Below are 15,648 nucleotides of genomic sequence, written 5' to 3'. Positions count from 1 at the left end.
TTGGATAACATAGCCTAATTGGAGCACCTATTTGTTAGATCTAGTCTTAGTTGGTAGCGATAACGATGTTGTCTATGATTTTGTTAAAGATCCCTCGTTGGAGGTCTTCAATTTTTTTCGCTGATCACTATGACATTACTTTGACTACCGCCGATAAAAAGGCTAAGGATTTGATGAGTTGTTAGTAAGTCTGCCCGTGTGGAGAGAGATGTGTTGCCCGCAGATGCGGAACCTCCAGGGGACACTTCCGGTGACCAAGGCACGGCGTTCCCCATCCCCTGTATGGTGCGAAGCACCGGCCGCAGCCAGAATCTCGCCAGGTAGGTGGCCTTGTGCCTGTGCCTCTCCAGAGCCAGCTGACTCTGAAAAGCCACATGCATTGCCCAGATTTTGCTCGCCATGCAAGGCACCGTATGCAAAGACCATATCTTGTTCATACAAAAAGCATACCGTGGTCATACAAACAAAAACAAAACAGACAAAAACCAACACAAAAGTCATCCCAAACAAAGGACCACATATACAAGACATATACACATATACAAGACTTTAAACAGCAGGGTCACCAGCCCCCCCCTCATTGACTCAGGGAGCCTCCCCCGATCCACGGCCTCCTCCACCACCGCCAGCAGGTCCCCCCCCATATCTCCCCAAAACACTGCAGGTCTGGTCAGGGTGAATGACTGACTGTCGCCAGTGATATCGATAGTGCGGTTCTTAGTCATCATGTCGTCCATGTATAAAACATTTTTTTACCTCCAGACCACCTGGGATCTTGAGGCCCGTGATCCATTGATCCCTTCTCAAGAGCTCTGCCAGCGGTTCGATGCAAGCAACGAACAGGAGTGGGGATAATGGACACCCCTGGCGGACGCCAGAGCGAATATTAATCGCTTTTGTGAAATGCCCATTAACTCGAATTTTGCTGGAGATGTCTCTATACAGCAATCCCACCCACTCTACAAACCTCCCAGGAAAACCCATTTTTCGCAGTACCTGAAACAGGTACTGGTGCGAGACCCGATCAAAAGCCTTCTCAAAATCTAAATTTAGGACTATCAGCCGAATGTTTCTGTCTCTCGCAAAACAGATGGCGTCACGTACCAGCACTAGGCTGTCCGTGATCCTCCTTCCAGGCACGGCACAGGCTTGATCCGGGTGGATCAGGTCCTCTAAAACCGTCGACATCCTAAAACTTAAAATCTTGCTAAAAAGCTTCAAATCAAAGTTTAAAAGAGTGATCGGTCTCCAGTTACGTAGGTCAGTCCTGTCGCCCTTTTTAAAAAGGAGCGACACTATCCCTACTCTAAAACTGTCTGGAAGTCGGTCTAAATTCTTAAATTCATTAAAAACAGTCACGATGTCCGGTGCTAAAATGTCTAAAAAGGTTTTATAAAATTCCAGGGGAAGCCCGTCCTCTCCTGGGGCCTTCCCCTGTTTAAAACCCCTCAGACATGTGCTTGTTTCTAAAATGTTAATCTTTTTCTAAAACCCCGGAGTGACTGTTTAAAACTCTTTCTAAAGAATTTAAAACTTCCCCAGGGGCCACCTCATGCACCCGTTTTTCCCTATACAAATCTTCATAAAACCTCTCAATCACCTCTAAAATGTCTTTATCTGTATTAAAAATGTTTTCCTTTTCTTTAACAGAGGTGATTGACCCTCCCCGTGCTATTGTTTTCTTAAACAAGTAACGGGTGCATTTTTCACCTTCATCGAGATCTCTCTCTCTGGATCTGAGGATGACCCCTTCAGCTTTAATATTTGATAAAAGTGACATTTCCTCTTTTATCTCTTTGATTTCTTCTGTGAAGTTAAAACCAGAATTTAAAAGGTTAAAGTAGCGCTGCAATCTTTTTTGCAGCCCCATCATGCATCTACTCTGCCTATCTTTGTTTCTTTTTCCTTTCTTTTAAAAAAAAAAGTCGTGGTGCGGCCCTTCACCATCTCCCACCACTGTGCTCGTGAGTCAAAAGAGTCTTGGAGGGTCTGCCAGAGGCTGTACCGCTCCCTGTATTCTCTAACTATCTCCTGCTCTTGTAACAGGGAGCAGTTCAGCCTCCACAGACCTCTCCCTACTGTCACACCTGTGGGGAGTGAAAGAGTGCAAGAGAGCATTAAGTGGTCTGTGAAGAAAAGGGGGGTTAATGTTGCATCGGTTGACGGGCAGTCTCTTGAAAATAAATAGTCTATTCGAGAGGCTCTGGTACCATCACCACTGAACCAGGTGAAGCCCTCCTCTCTTTGATGCTGGGATTTATAACAGTCCACTAGTTTAAAATCCCTAACTAAACCCTGTAAAAACACCGATGTTGTATCAACTTTAAAATCTTCTCCTTTCCCTTTCCTATCTGACCTACTTAAAACACAATTAAAATCCCCTGCAACCACTAGGGGAGCCCTACCTAGCATGTGGGGCTGCAAGTCTTCTAAAAGTTGGAGCCGTTCCTTTTTATCCGTAAAACCATAAACATTTAAAATGTTAAAATCCCTATCTAAAAAAGTCAGGTGGGTTAAAAGGGCCCGTCCAGGTCTCACCACCGTGCTGCCCTTCACCAAAATGTGTGTTTTTTATTAAGATGCCTACCCCATCTGCTCTGTTAAAATTTGAACCACTCCATATGGAGGGTCCAGGGGTCCACATCTGTTCCCACCTTGTGTATTCTTTCAGGAAGGGCAGAGAGCACTCTTGCAACAGAAATATATCTGCGCTAAGAGTGCTCAACAGGGATAATATGCTCTGTGCTCTTGTTTTGGCTCTCACACTTCTGACATTTATGGTCTTGATTGTGAGGGTCATAGAGCATTATGGTTTAAAAGAACGGTTACATTTTTATAAAACTGCAGCAATCAAAATTAAAACATATTGAGATCAGGTGGTGATCTCTTGTGACACCAGCTCCTCTTTGACCACCACTAGTCTGGAGTCTGGAGGTTCATCGCTGTCTCCTGCCTCAGTCCCCACAGAGCAAACCTCTTGCGGGGCCTTCGGCGTTGATGCTGTGAGCGCAAAGCTTAAAAAAGACACCTCATTGGGGGGAGAATAAGCGGGGAACACACGGTCCAAGTCTTCCGAATCGGAACTACTTGGCCGCTGCATCACTCGCTTCCTCTCTGTCATTTTTGACAAAGGAGACTCCGCGGCTCTCTTTCCAACCTGCGCACTCGGGAGTGAGCACATCACTTCACTCCCGATGGAGGCCACACTCGCCTCCGAGACAGTTTGGAGTGAGGAGTCATCCTCCCCACTCTCTCCACTGGCTTTTTCCTGTAACTCGGAGGGCGTGGCCTCCTTCCCTTCCTCGTTACTATGTGGCTCCGCCCCCATGTCAGCTCTGCACTCCACCTCCTTCACCACCACCAAGGCTCCGCCCACCGCTTCCTGGCCCGCCCCCGGGGCTGGGCAGGAGTTTCCCGCCAAATCCCCAGGGACCTCCTCCCTCTCCGTCTCCTTCTCCGTTTCTGGGCCATGCGGCCGGGCGGCCATTTTGTTGGCCTTCAATTTGTTGGCAAACGATTTTGGGCAATCTCTGTAAAGATGGTTTGAGTCTCCACAAAGATTTCACTTTCTGCCATTGGTGCACTGCTCGAAAGTGTGCCCAATCTCTCTGCACTTCCCACATACGACTTCTTGGCATGCCTCTACCAGGTGCCCAAACTTACCACACTTGCGGCATAGCTTAGGCATTCCCTGGTAGTATATGTAGCCTCGGTTTTCACCCAGCACTATCATGGAAGGTAGATGTCTCAGGCCCCGGAACCCGCTTGGATCTTCCCATTGTTTAATGGGAACTCTCCAAGCGCAGTTCCAGACACCGTCCTCATCCACCTGCTTCACAGGCGGGCCCCGTACCAGGCAAAATTTCCCCAGCCATACACATATGTCCTCCCCACTCACAGTTTCATTGAACATCCGGACAATAACCCATTTCTGGGAACTATCCATCAGTTTCTCCACTTTGAGCAAAAGAAAGCCCAGTTCTCCTTGTTTAAAGACTAGCCAGAAGTCCGCTAGCAGGGAAGCCGTGCAGAAGCTTACATCAAAACCCTTTCTCTGGGGCAGAGCCACAATACAATTTAACGAGTCCGGGCTAAAACCGAGGGTTTTCTGGAGTAGCTTCCTCGAGAAGTCCAACCGGGACATCTCAAGGAGCTTACCCTCCACCTCGGTAAATAAAAAACGCACGCTGTGGTGCCTCCGCACGCCGGCACGGGGAGCCTAAAAGTACTAAAAAAGACAACAATAAATATCTAAAACAATAAATAGGATAAATACTAAAACACTCTAAAAGCACTAAAACTTTAAAAACTTTTTGATAAAAAGATACTGGGGGGGCAGATTAAAAGATACTGGACATCTCAGACTGGGTTTTAAAATGCTCAAACTCCTTAGGTATGACCCCATCCAGAATCTGGCTAGGGCCGATGTTTTATTTTCTCTGGATGGGGCCATCGCGTATCTGATGTGGAGGGCGGTGTATTTGGATCCTAAAAACAGGTGGGGGTCTGGGAGGCCCTTCCTGCCGTTTTCGGGTCTTCTTCACGGTATCTCTCTTGAGTCTCTCCCACTTGGACCCCCACAGAAAGTAAAACACCGCCCTCTCCACACCTAAAAGGAAGGCGCGAGGGGGACTAAAAACAGAACACAAGAGTAAAAGCAAGGGTAAAACTACAGCTTTAATAATTAAAACTTTTCCCTCGATTGTCATCTGTCTCAGTCCCCAAAATCCCAGTCTCTGTCTGACTTTCCCTAACACGTCAGTCCAGTTACCCTGTCCACCACCCTCGTCGTCAAATTTTAAGCCTAAAATCTTTATATCTTTTTTTTTTAAAAGCTACATTCAAATTTGGTCGTACGTCACCCCACGGCCCAAAGAGCTGGGCCTCAGACTTGCTTCTGTTGAGCTTAGCGCCTGAGGCCCTTCCGTACCAGTCAGTCAAGTCGAGTGCTCTTTGGACCGTTAAAAAGTCACAACATAAAAGGGTCACGTCATCCATGTACAGTGTGCACGTCGCTGTCAGTCCACCTGGCAAGTCCAGTCCTTTGATCCATTTATCCCTTCTCAAAATCTGCGCCAGGGGTTCAATGCAAGCAATGAACAGGAGTGGAGATAACGGACACCCCTGGCAGACGCCAGAGCGAACATTTATCGCTTTGGTTAGGTGCCCATTAACAATTACTCTGCTACTAATCTCCTGATAGAGCAGTCCCACCCACTTTATGAACCTCCCTGGGAAACCCATCTTTTGCAGTACCTGAAACAGGTACTGGTGCGAGACCCGATCAAAAGCTTTCTCAAAGTCTAAATTTAGAACTAAAAGCCGAATATTTCTGTCTCTCGCAAAACAGATGGCGTCTCGGACCAGCACTAGGCTGTCCGTGATCTTCCTTCCCGGGATGGCGCAGGTTTGATCCGGGTGGATCACGTCCTCTAAAACAGTCGACATACGCATGGCTAAAAGTTTACTAAAAAATGTACAATCTGCATTTAAAAGCGTGATCGGTCTCCAGTTTGTCAAGTCTGTCCGGTCACCTTTTTTGTGCAGTAAGCAAACTGTCCCTACTCTAAAACTGTCTGGGAGTCTGTCAAGTCCTTCAAATTCCTTAAAAACAGTCAAAAGGTCTGTGTTTAAAATGTCATAAAAGGTTCTATAAAACTCCACGGGGAGCCCATCCTCTCCTGTGGCTTTCCCTGTTTAAAACCTTTTAAAACATTAAACAATTCTAAAAGGGTAAAGTCCTTTGTTAAAACATCCTGACGTGTTGAGTTTTTTAGAAAAAAAAATAAACAATCATCCATATCTTTAAAATGCACTTCTTTTTCCTCAAATGATTTATGATAAAAGCCTTCTACTATTTTTAAAATCCCTTAATTTTTTTGTTTCCACCCTCCCGTTTTCTTCTAATTTTTCCAACCCTCCTCCCCTGGCTAATATCTTTTTAAAAAAGTACCTCGTGCATTTTTCACCCTCTTCTATTTCTCTTTCCCGACTTTGTTTTAAAAAAGCTTTGCTTTGTTTTTCTTTAAAAATGGCTATCTTTTTTTAACATCTTTAATTTCATTACTAAAATCAAAGCCATTTTTTAAAAGGTTAAAATACCTCTGTAGTCTTTTCTGCAGCCCCATCATGCATCTCCTTTCCTTCTCCTTCTTTTTCCCTATGTTTCTAAAAAACGTCTTGGTCCGGCCCTTTACCATCTCCCACCACTGTGCTCGTGAATCGTAGCTGTCTTGGAGGGTCTGCCAGAGGCCGTACTGCTCCCTGTAGCTCTCCGCTACCTCCCTATCTTGTAATAGGGAGCAGTTTAGCCTCCAGAGCCCTCCCCCTACAGTCACACCAGTGGGGAAAGACAGGGTGCAGGAGAGAAGGGTGTGGTCGGAAAAATACAGGGGGGTCAATGTAGCATCAGTCGGCGGGCAGTCTCTTGTAAAAATGTAGTCAATTCGGGAGGCTCTGGTACCATCACCACTAAACCAGGTGAAGCCCTCCTCCCTGGGATGCACTTTTCTGAAACGGTCTTCTAATTTGAAATCCCTAACTAAGCCCTGCAGCACTGCTGATGTTTTATCTAACTTAAAATCTTCCCCTACATTTTTTCTATCTTTTTTTCCTAAAACACAATTAAAATCCCCTCCAAGTACTAGGGGAGCCCTCCCTAGCATGTGGGGCTGCAGGTCTTCTAAAAGCGTATATCTTTTGTTTTGTCATTAAAACCATAAACATTTAAAATGTTGAAATCCCTTCCTAAAAAAGTCAGTTGTGCTAAAAGTGCCCACCCTTCCCTCACCACTGTGCTGCCCACCAAGATGTGAGGGTTTTTTATTAAAATGGCAACACCGTCGGCCCGGCTGTAGTGCGAGCCGCTCCAGAGAGAGGGACCGGCAGCCCAACGCTGCTCCCAATCTCTGTATGTTTGTAAAAACGGCAAGGCACACTCTTGCAATAAAACACATCAGACTTTATGTTGTTTAAAAGGGATAATACACTCTGTGCTCTAGTTGGTGTTCTCACACTTCTGACATTTATAGAAGAGATTGTGAGAGACATGAGCAGTTATGGTTTTTAAAACACACGCATTTTTAAAAGACCACAATTAAAACTACAGAGGCAGAAAAATTAAAACACATTGAGATCACATAAGATCTCTTGTGACACCAGCTCCTCTTTGACCACCACTAGTCTAGGGTCTGGAGGTTCACCGGCGTCTCCTGCCTCCGGCCCCACAGAGGGAACCTCTTGCGGGGCCTTCGGCGTTGATGCTGTAAGCGCAAAGCTTAAAAAAAGACACCTCATTGGGGGGAGAATAAGCAGGGAACACACGGTCCAAGTCTTCCGAAGAGGAACTACTTGGCCGCTGCATCACCCGCTTCTTTTCTGTCATTTCTGACAGAGGAGACTCCGCGGCTCTCTTTCCACCCTGCGCACTCGGGAGTGAGCACATCACTTCACTCCCGCTGGAGGCCACACTCACCTCCGAGACTGTTTGGAGTGGGGAGTCATCCTCCCCACTCTCTCCACTGGTTTTTTTTCCTGTAAGTCGGAGGGCATGGCCTCCTTCCATTCCTCGTTACTATGTGGCTCCGCCCCCATGTCAGCTCTGCACTCCACCTCCTTCACCACCACCACCAAGGCTCCGCCCACCGCTTCCTGGCCCGCCCCCGGGGCTGGGCAGGAATTTCCCGCCAAATCCCCAGGGACCTCCTCCCTCTCCGTCTCCTTCTCCGTTTCTGGGCCATGTGGCCGGGCGGCCATTTTGTTGGCCTTCAATTTGTTGACAAACGGTTTTGGGCAATCTCTGTAAAGATGGTTTGAGTCTCCACAAAGATTGCACTTTCTGCCATTGGTGCACTGCTCGAAAGTTTGCCCAATCTCTCTGCACTTCCCACATACGACTTCTTGGCATGCCTCTACCAGGTGCCCAAACTTACCACACTTGCGGCATAGCTTAGGCATTCCCTGGTAGTATATGTAGCCTCGGTTTTCACCCAGCACTATCATGGAAGGTAGATGTCTCAGGCCCCAGAACCCGCTTGGATCTTCCCATTGTTTAATGGGAACTCTCCAAGCGCAGTTCCAGACACCGTCCTCATCCACCTGCTTCACAGGCGGGCCCCCGTACCAGGCAAAATTTCCCCAGTCATACACATATGTCCTCCCCACTCACAGTTTCATTGAACATCCGGACAATAACCCATTTCTGGGAATTATCCATCAGTTTCTCCACTTTGAGCAAAAGAAAGCCCAGTTCTCCTTGTTTAAAGACTAGCCAGAAGTCCGCTAGCAGGGAAGCCGTGCAGAAGCTTACATCAAAACCCTTTCTCTGGGGCAGAGCCACAATACAATTTAACGAGTCCGGGCTAAAACCGAGGGTTTTCTGGAGTAGCTTCCTCGAGAAGTCCAACCGGGACATCTCAAGGAGCTTACCCTCCACCTCGGTAAATAAAAAACGCACGCTGTGGTGCCTCCGCACGCCGGCACGGGGAGCCTAAAAGTACTAAAAAAGACAACAATAAATATCTAAAACAATAAATAGGATAAATACTAAAACACTCTAAAAGCACTAAAACTTTAAAAACTTTTTGATAAAAAGATACTGGGGGGGCAGATTAAAAGATACTGGACATCTCAGACTGGGTTTTAAAATGCTCAAACTCCTTAGGTATGACCCCATCCAGAAATTGGCTAGGGCCGATGTTTTATTTTCTCTGGATGGGGCCATCGCGTATCTGATATGGAGGGCGGTGTATTTGGATCCTAAAAACAGGTGGGGGTCTGGGAGGCCCTTCCTGCCGTTTTCGGGTCTTCTTCACGGTATCTCTCTTGAGTCTCTCCCACTTGGACCCCCACAGAAAGTAAAACACCGCCCTCTCCACACCTAAAAGAAAGGAGCGAGGGGGACTAAAAACAGAGCAAAGTAATAAAAACAAGGGTAAAACCATCGCTTTATAAATTAAAACCTTGCCTGTCCAAGTCAGCTGTCTCAGTCCCCAGTAGCCCAGTCTTTGCCTAACTTTCCCTAACTTGTCAGTCCAGTTTCCCCGTCCCCCTCCCTCTTTGTCAAATTTGACCCCTAAAATCTTGATGTCTTTAGTTTTAAAATCCAGATCTAGTCCAGTCGGGACGTCACCCCATGGTCCAAAGAGCTGGGCCTCGGACTTGCTCCTGTTGAGCTTAGCGCCCGAGGCCCTTCCATACAATTCTGTAACTTTCATGGCTCTTTGGACCGATGAAAAGTCTGTGAGTAAAAGGGTGACGTCGTCCATGTATAAAACATTTCTGACCTCGAGACCACCTGGGATCTTGAGGCCCGTGATCCATTGATCCCTTCTCAAGAGCTGTGCCAGCGGTTCGATGCAAGCAACGAACAGGAGTGGGGATAATGGACACCCCTGGCGGACGCCAGAGCGAATATTAATCGCTTTTGTGAAATGCCCATTAACTCGAATTTTGCTGGAGATGTCTCTATACAGCAATCCCACCCACTCTACAAACCTCCCTGGAAAACCCATTTTTCGCAGTACCTGAAACAGGTACTGGTGCGAGACCCGATCAAAAGCCTTCTCAAAATCTAAATTTAGGACTATCAGCCGAATGTTTCTGTCTCTCGCAAAACAGATGGCGTCACGTACCAGCACTAGGCTGTCCGTGATCCTCCTTCCAGGCACGGCACAGGCTTGATCCGGGTGGATCAGGTCCTCTAAAACCGTCGACATCCTAAAACTTAAAATCTTACTAAAAAGCTTCAAATCAAAGTTTAAAAGAGTGATCGGTCTCCAGTTACGTAGGTCAGTCCTGTCGCCCTTTTTAAAAAGGAGCGACACTATCCCTACTCTAAAACTGTCTGGAAGTCGGTCTAAATTCTTAAATTCATTAAAAACAGTCACGATGTCCGGTGCTAAAATGTCTAAAAAGGTTTTATAAAATTCCAGGGGAAGCCCGTCCTCTCCTGGGGCCTTCCCCTGTTTAAAACCCCCAAGACATGTGCTTGTTTCTAAAATGTTGAAATCTTTTTCTAAAACCCCGGAGTGACTGTTTAAAACTCTTTCCAAAGAATTTAAAACTTCCCCAGGGGCCTCCTCATGCACCCGTTTTCCCCTATACAAATCGTCATAAAACCCCTCAATCACCTCTAAAATTTCTTTATCTGTATTAAAAGTGTTTTCATTTTCTTTAACAGAGGTGATTGACCCTCCCCGTGCCATTGTTTTCTTAAAAAAGTAACGGGTGCATTTTTCACCTTCATGAGATCTCTCTCTCTGGATCTGAGGATGACCCCTTCAGCTTTAATATTGGATAAAAGTGCCATTTCCTCTTTTACCTCCTTTACCTCTTCTGTGAAGTTAAAACCAGAGTTTAAAAGGTTGAAATAACGCTGCAGTCTTTTTTTGCAGCCCCATCATGCATCTACTCTCCCTATTTTTCTTTTTTTTTCCTTTCAGTTTAAAAAAAGTCGCGGTCCGTCCCTTCACCATCTCCCACCACTGTGCTCGTGAATCAAAAGAGTCTTGGAGGGTCTGCCAGAGGCTGTACCGCTCCCTGTATTCTCTAACTATCTCCTGATCTTGTAACAGGGAGCAGTTCAGCCTCCACAGACCTCTCCCTACTGTCACACCAGTGGGGAGTGAAAGAGTGCAAGAGAGCATTAAGTGGTCTGTGAAGAAATGTTGCATCGGTTGACGGGCAGTCTCTTGAAAATAAATAGTCTATTCGAGAGGCTCTGGTACCATCACCACTGAACCAGGTGAAGCCCTCCTCTCTTTGATGCTGGGATTTATAACAGTCCACTAGTTTAAAATCCCTAACTAAACCCTGTAAAACACCGATGTTGTATCAACTTTAAAATCTTCTCCCTTCCCTTTCCTGTCTGACCTACTTAAAACACAATTAAAATCCCCTGCAACCACTAGGGGAGCCCTACCTAGCATGTGGGGCTGCAAGTCTTCTAAAAGTTGGAGCCGTTCCTTTTTATCCGTAAAACCATAAACATTTAAAATGTTAAAATCCCTATCTAAAAAAGTCAGGTGGGTTAAAAGGGCCCGTCCAGGTCTCACCACCGTGCTGCCCTTCACCAAAATGTGTGAGTTTTTTATTAAGATGCCTACCCCATCTGCTCTGTTAAAATTTGAACCACTCCATATGGAGGGTCCAGGGGTCCACATCTGTTCCCACCTTGTGTATTCTTTCAGGAAGGGCAGAGAGCACTCTTGCAACAGAAATATATCTGCGCTAAGAGTGCTCAACAGGGATAATATGCTCTGTGCTCTTGTTTTGGCTCTCACACTTCTGACATTTATGGTCTTGATTGTGAGGGTCATAGAGCAATATGGTTAAAAGAACGGCATCTTATTGTGCTGCAGACAATTTAAAATACATTGAGATCACAAAATCTCTTGTGATACCTGTTCCTCCTTGATCACCACTGGTCTGGGATCTGGAGGTTCACAGGTGTCTCTCGCCTCAGTCCCCGCAGAGCAGACCTCTTGCGGGATCTTCGGCGAGGATGTTCTCAGCGCGATTTGCATAAAGGACACCTCAAGGGGTGGAGCATCAGTGAGCCACAGACGGCTCGAGCCTTCTGATGAGGAACTGCTCGGCCGCTGTATCGCTCGCTGCTTCTTCTCTGCCGTAATGGCTAGAGGAGACTCCGCGGGTCTCTTTGCTACCTGCGCATTTGGGAGTGAGAGAGCCTCTTCACTCCCGCTGGAGGCCCCACTCACCTCTGACACAGTTTCCATAGAGGAGGCAGTGTCTTCCTCCTCCTCCACCACTTCCTGTTCTTTTTCGCTCACTGCTTCCTCCTGTACTCCTGCTGGGGCGGTGGCCTCCAGGACCTGCTCTGACTCCACCGGGGTGTTAGCTCCGCCTCCCGCCCTTTGGCCAGTCCCTGAGGCCGGCAGGAGATTCACATCTCCCGCCAAAACCTCAGGCTCCGCCTCCACTACTACCTCAGTCTCCTTCTCTTTGTCCTCCCTGCCATGCGGCCGGGCGGCCATTTTGTCACTTTTCAATTTGTTTGCAAATGATTTGGGGCAGTCTCTGTACAGATGGTCGTTTTCCCCACAGAGATTGCACCTTCTGCCATTTGGGCACTCTTCATAAGTGTGCCCAATTTCTCTGCACTTGCCACACACAGTTACCTGGCACCCTTCGGCTAAATGCCCAAATTTGCCGCATTTGCGGCAGAGCTTGGGCATACCCTGATAGAAAATATAGCCCCGGTTTTGACCCAACACTATCATTGACGGTATTTGCCTCAGGCCTAGGTAACTGCTCTGGTCTTCCCATTGTTTTATAGGAACTCTCCAAGAGCAGTTCCAAATGCCGTCCTCGTCAAATACTTTCATAGGTGGGCTTTTCACCGTGCAATATCTAGCCAGCCAGACATGAATGTCCTCTCCAGTCACAGTTTCATTAAACATTCTGACAAACACAATCTTTTGTGAATTGTCAGTCAGTTTCTCCACTTTGAACATGGTAAACTGGTCTTTAGCCATTTCAAACTTTAGCCAGAAACTATTCAGTAGCAAAGCCGAGGCGAAGCTAACATCGAAGCCCTTGTTTCCCGGTAGGGTCACAATACAATACAGGTCATTTGGTTTAAAAAGGAGGGTTTTCTGTAATAGCTTTCTAGAAAAGTCTAGCCTAGACATCTCCAGGAGCTTTCCCTCAAACTCCTTAAAAAGTAATCTCACGCTGTGGTCCTCCGCACGCCGGCACGAGGTGCCGACATGGTGGAGACACCAACAGCCTAACCTACAGCTAAAAACACTAAAACAGGCAATAAATAACTAAAACAATAAATAGAATAAATACTAAAATACTATAAAAGCACTAAAACCCAGCAAATGAAGGATAAAATCGCACTTACCTGAGATGTGGTCTCTCTTCTCCTCGGCTTGATGGAACTGGAACCTGAAGAAGAAGGAAACCACTGAAGTCCACGGACGAAGGGGCCAAAGCCTACCGCTCAAGACTCCTCTCCCACACGGCGAACGAGTGCAATGTACTCTCCAGATGTCTGTGATCAAAACCACGAAGGCCCTTGATCTCGTAACACCAAAGAGTGATCGTTGTCTTAGCCAAAAGGCCGAGAAGCGATAACCCACAACTGCACCCCGGCACGGCGGGGGGGTCAGGGCGGCGACCGGCTCATCCGTGGGGGGCAACTGGGGGCAAAAAAAAACATATATATATATATATATATGTATATGTATGTATGTATGTATGTATGTATATATATATATATATATATATATATATATATGTCATAATAATCTATTATCTGTGGCAAAGGAGGAGGGAATGGGGGAATCCATGGAGAATCCTGTTTTTAGACAAAGAAAGGAGTGCACCGTTCCCAGTGGCACTGCAATACCGGGTCGATGCGTGGAGCGGACGGAGCAAGCCCCTCTTCCGACTCCCTGTTCAAAAAATCCATTTAATATATAGTCCTCGGGTAGAGGACGTATCAGATATTAAACTGATAAGAACAGATACTACACTTGATCTTAGCCAAAAGGCCGAGAAGCGATAACCCACAACTGCACCCCGGCACGGCGGGGGGGTCAGGGCGGCGACCGGCTCATCCGTGGGGGGCAACTGGGGGCAAAAAAAAACATATATATATATATATATATGTATATGTATGTATGTATGTATGTATGTATATATATATATATATATATATATATATATGTCATAATAATCTATTATCTGTGGCAAAGGAGGAGGGAATGGGGGAATCCATGGAGAATCCTGTTTTTAGACAAAGAAAGGAGTGCACCGTTCCCAGTGGCACTGCAATACCGGGTCGATGCGTGGAGCGGACGGAGCAAGCCCCTCTTCCGACTCCCTGTTCAAAAAATCCATTTAATATATAGTCCTCGGGTAGAGGACGTATCAGATATTAAACTGATAAGAACAGATTTTTTCTTTCGAAAAAAATTTATTGTTACTCGTCGTACATTTCACGGTTTACATTTGTTTTCCTTTACATAACATTTTTCACTTCTTACAGTTTACTTTTTACCTCAGGTTTTTTTCTTTTTACATTTTTTTTTTCCATTTTTCACAGTTTTTGTTTTTACACCTTTTGAAACATCCTTTTTTTAAAAATACATTTTTAGAAACAAAAAGGTGTGTGTGTGTTGTGGTAAAAGAGTCCATTTGTCTTAAAAAAACCAGTGAGTGGGTAAAAAACAAAACAATAAAAAACCAATAAATACATGAATGGACCAGTAAAAATCTCCTCATGCAGGACCAGGGTGAGCCACCTCCAGGCTGGCTCCACCCCACTCTCCATCACACAGCAGGGTTTGCCGCTTTCGACGGTCCAGCGGAGACCCTCACCCTGCGCCCGCAGCTCCATCCCTCTCTCGTGGTTCGTCACTTTGCGGGGGGGCATCGGCGGGAATCAGGGACCGTGGTGGCCGGGACCCTCCTGCGTGTGACCCCGACCCCCTCCGATTGGCGATGCGCGGGGCCTCCCGCTGCGCAGATGTTCCCAGCCGCTGAGCGCGAGCAGGGGCACCGTCACACGCGTCCCCACCAGCAGGTTCTGGAGGTCCACAATGCGGCCTTCACACTGTTTAGGGTGAGCCAGAGCGCAGTAAAAAGTCCGCGGCTGGTAGACTCCAGCCTCTGACCCACCCCATGTACCGCTACCCGATACTCCAGTGGGCGGACCTCCCCCGCCGGCAGGCTCGGGCATGTCAGGGGGCCGGTCGCGGCCCACGGGTCCCCTGCCACTCTGCACTCCCGGAACACATGCCTCACGGTCTCCGGTCTGCCGCACCCGGACCGTGGGCAGATGGAGCTCTTTGCCGTGCCCCGGGGATGCATCACGGCCCTGACCGGTAGGGTCTCATGGGCCGCCATCCACGACCAATCCCTCTGTTTGTTCTGGAGGGCGGGGTGGGCCACGTTCCTCCAGCCCTGTTTGGCCCCACATGTTGTGGGGCCGGGAACGGGGCTCACTTTCTCCCGGTCCTGCAAAAGTGAGACAAACAGTCTACCATTAATTAAAACAGCGCCATTTTCTTTCTTTAAAAAGTGTTTCTCACTACTTTTCAATAAAAACACAATGTTTAAAAAGGGTAAAAGAAACTGGGACTTCCCGGTCTGGCCCCAATATCCTGGCCCTCTTGTGGATGGGGTCATTTCATGCCTTTTGTGGAGGGCGGTAAATCTACTTCCTAAAAACAGGTGGGGGTCTGGGAGGCCCTTCCCGCCGTTTCGGGACGTTTCTTTGCAGTAGCTCCCTTCAGCCTCTCCCACTTAGACCCCCACACGAAATAAAATACCGCCCTCTCCGGACCTAAAAGAGAATTTCTTAATGGACTAAAAACACAACACAATAGTAAAAGCAAGGGTGAATAATACATTTTAGAATTAAAACCTTACCTTTATGTGTCCTTTGTCCTTTCTCTTGATTTCACCCTTAAAAAACACGTCATTTAAAACCACATCGAGATCAAGTGGTGATCTCTTGTGACACCAGCTCCTCTTTGACCACCACTAGTCTGGAGTCTGGAGGTTCACCGGCGTCTCCTGCCTCAGGCCCCACAGAGCAAGCCTCTTGCGGGGCCTTCGGCGTTGATGTTGTAAGCGCAAAGCTTAAAAAAGACACCTCATTGGGGGGAGAAT

At 47.1% G+C, this 15,648-nt stretch overlaps 1 non-coding gene and 1 pseudogene across 1 annotated transcript; both read right to left on the bottom strand.

The window, feature by feature from the left end:
* Window positions 1–13,344: 13,344 nt before the first annotated feature.
* Window positions 13,345–13,535, bottom strand: LOC116219685. The gene has a single exon (XR_004163290.1). It is a non-coding gene; the product is annotated as a U2 spliceosomal RNA (small nuclear RNA).
* A 240-nt stretch (window positions 13,536–13,775) lies between these two features.
* LOC116219667 lies at window positions 13,776–13,952 on the bottom strand (annotated as a pseudogene).
* Between the last annotated feature and the right edge of the window lie 1,696 nt (window positions 13,953–15,648).

This window comes from Clupea harengus, chromosome 25 (assembly GCF_900700415.2).
Source record: "Clupea harengus chromosome 25, Ch_v2.0.2, whole genome shotgun sequence".
Taxonomy (NCBI): Eukaryota; Metazoa; Chordata; class Actinopteri; order Clupeiformes; family Clupeidae; genus Clupea; species Clupea harengus.
The sequence above is the reverse complement of the archived record's forward strand: the minus strand, read 5'-3'. Positions and strand labels throughout refer to the sequence as shown.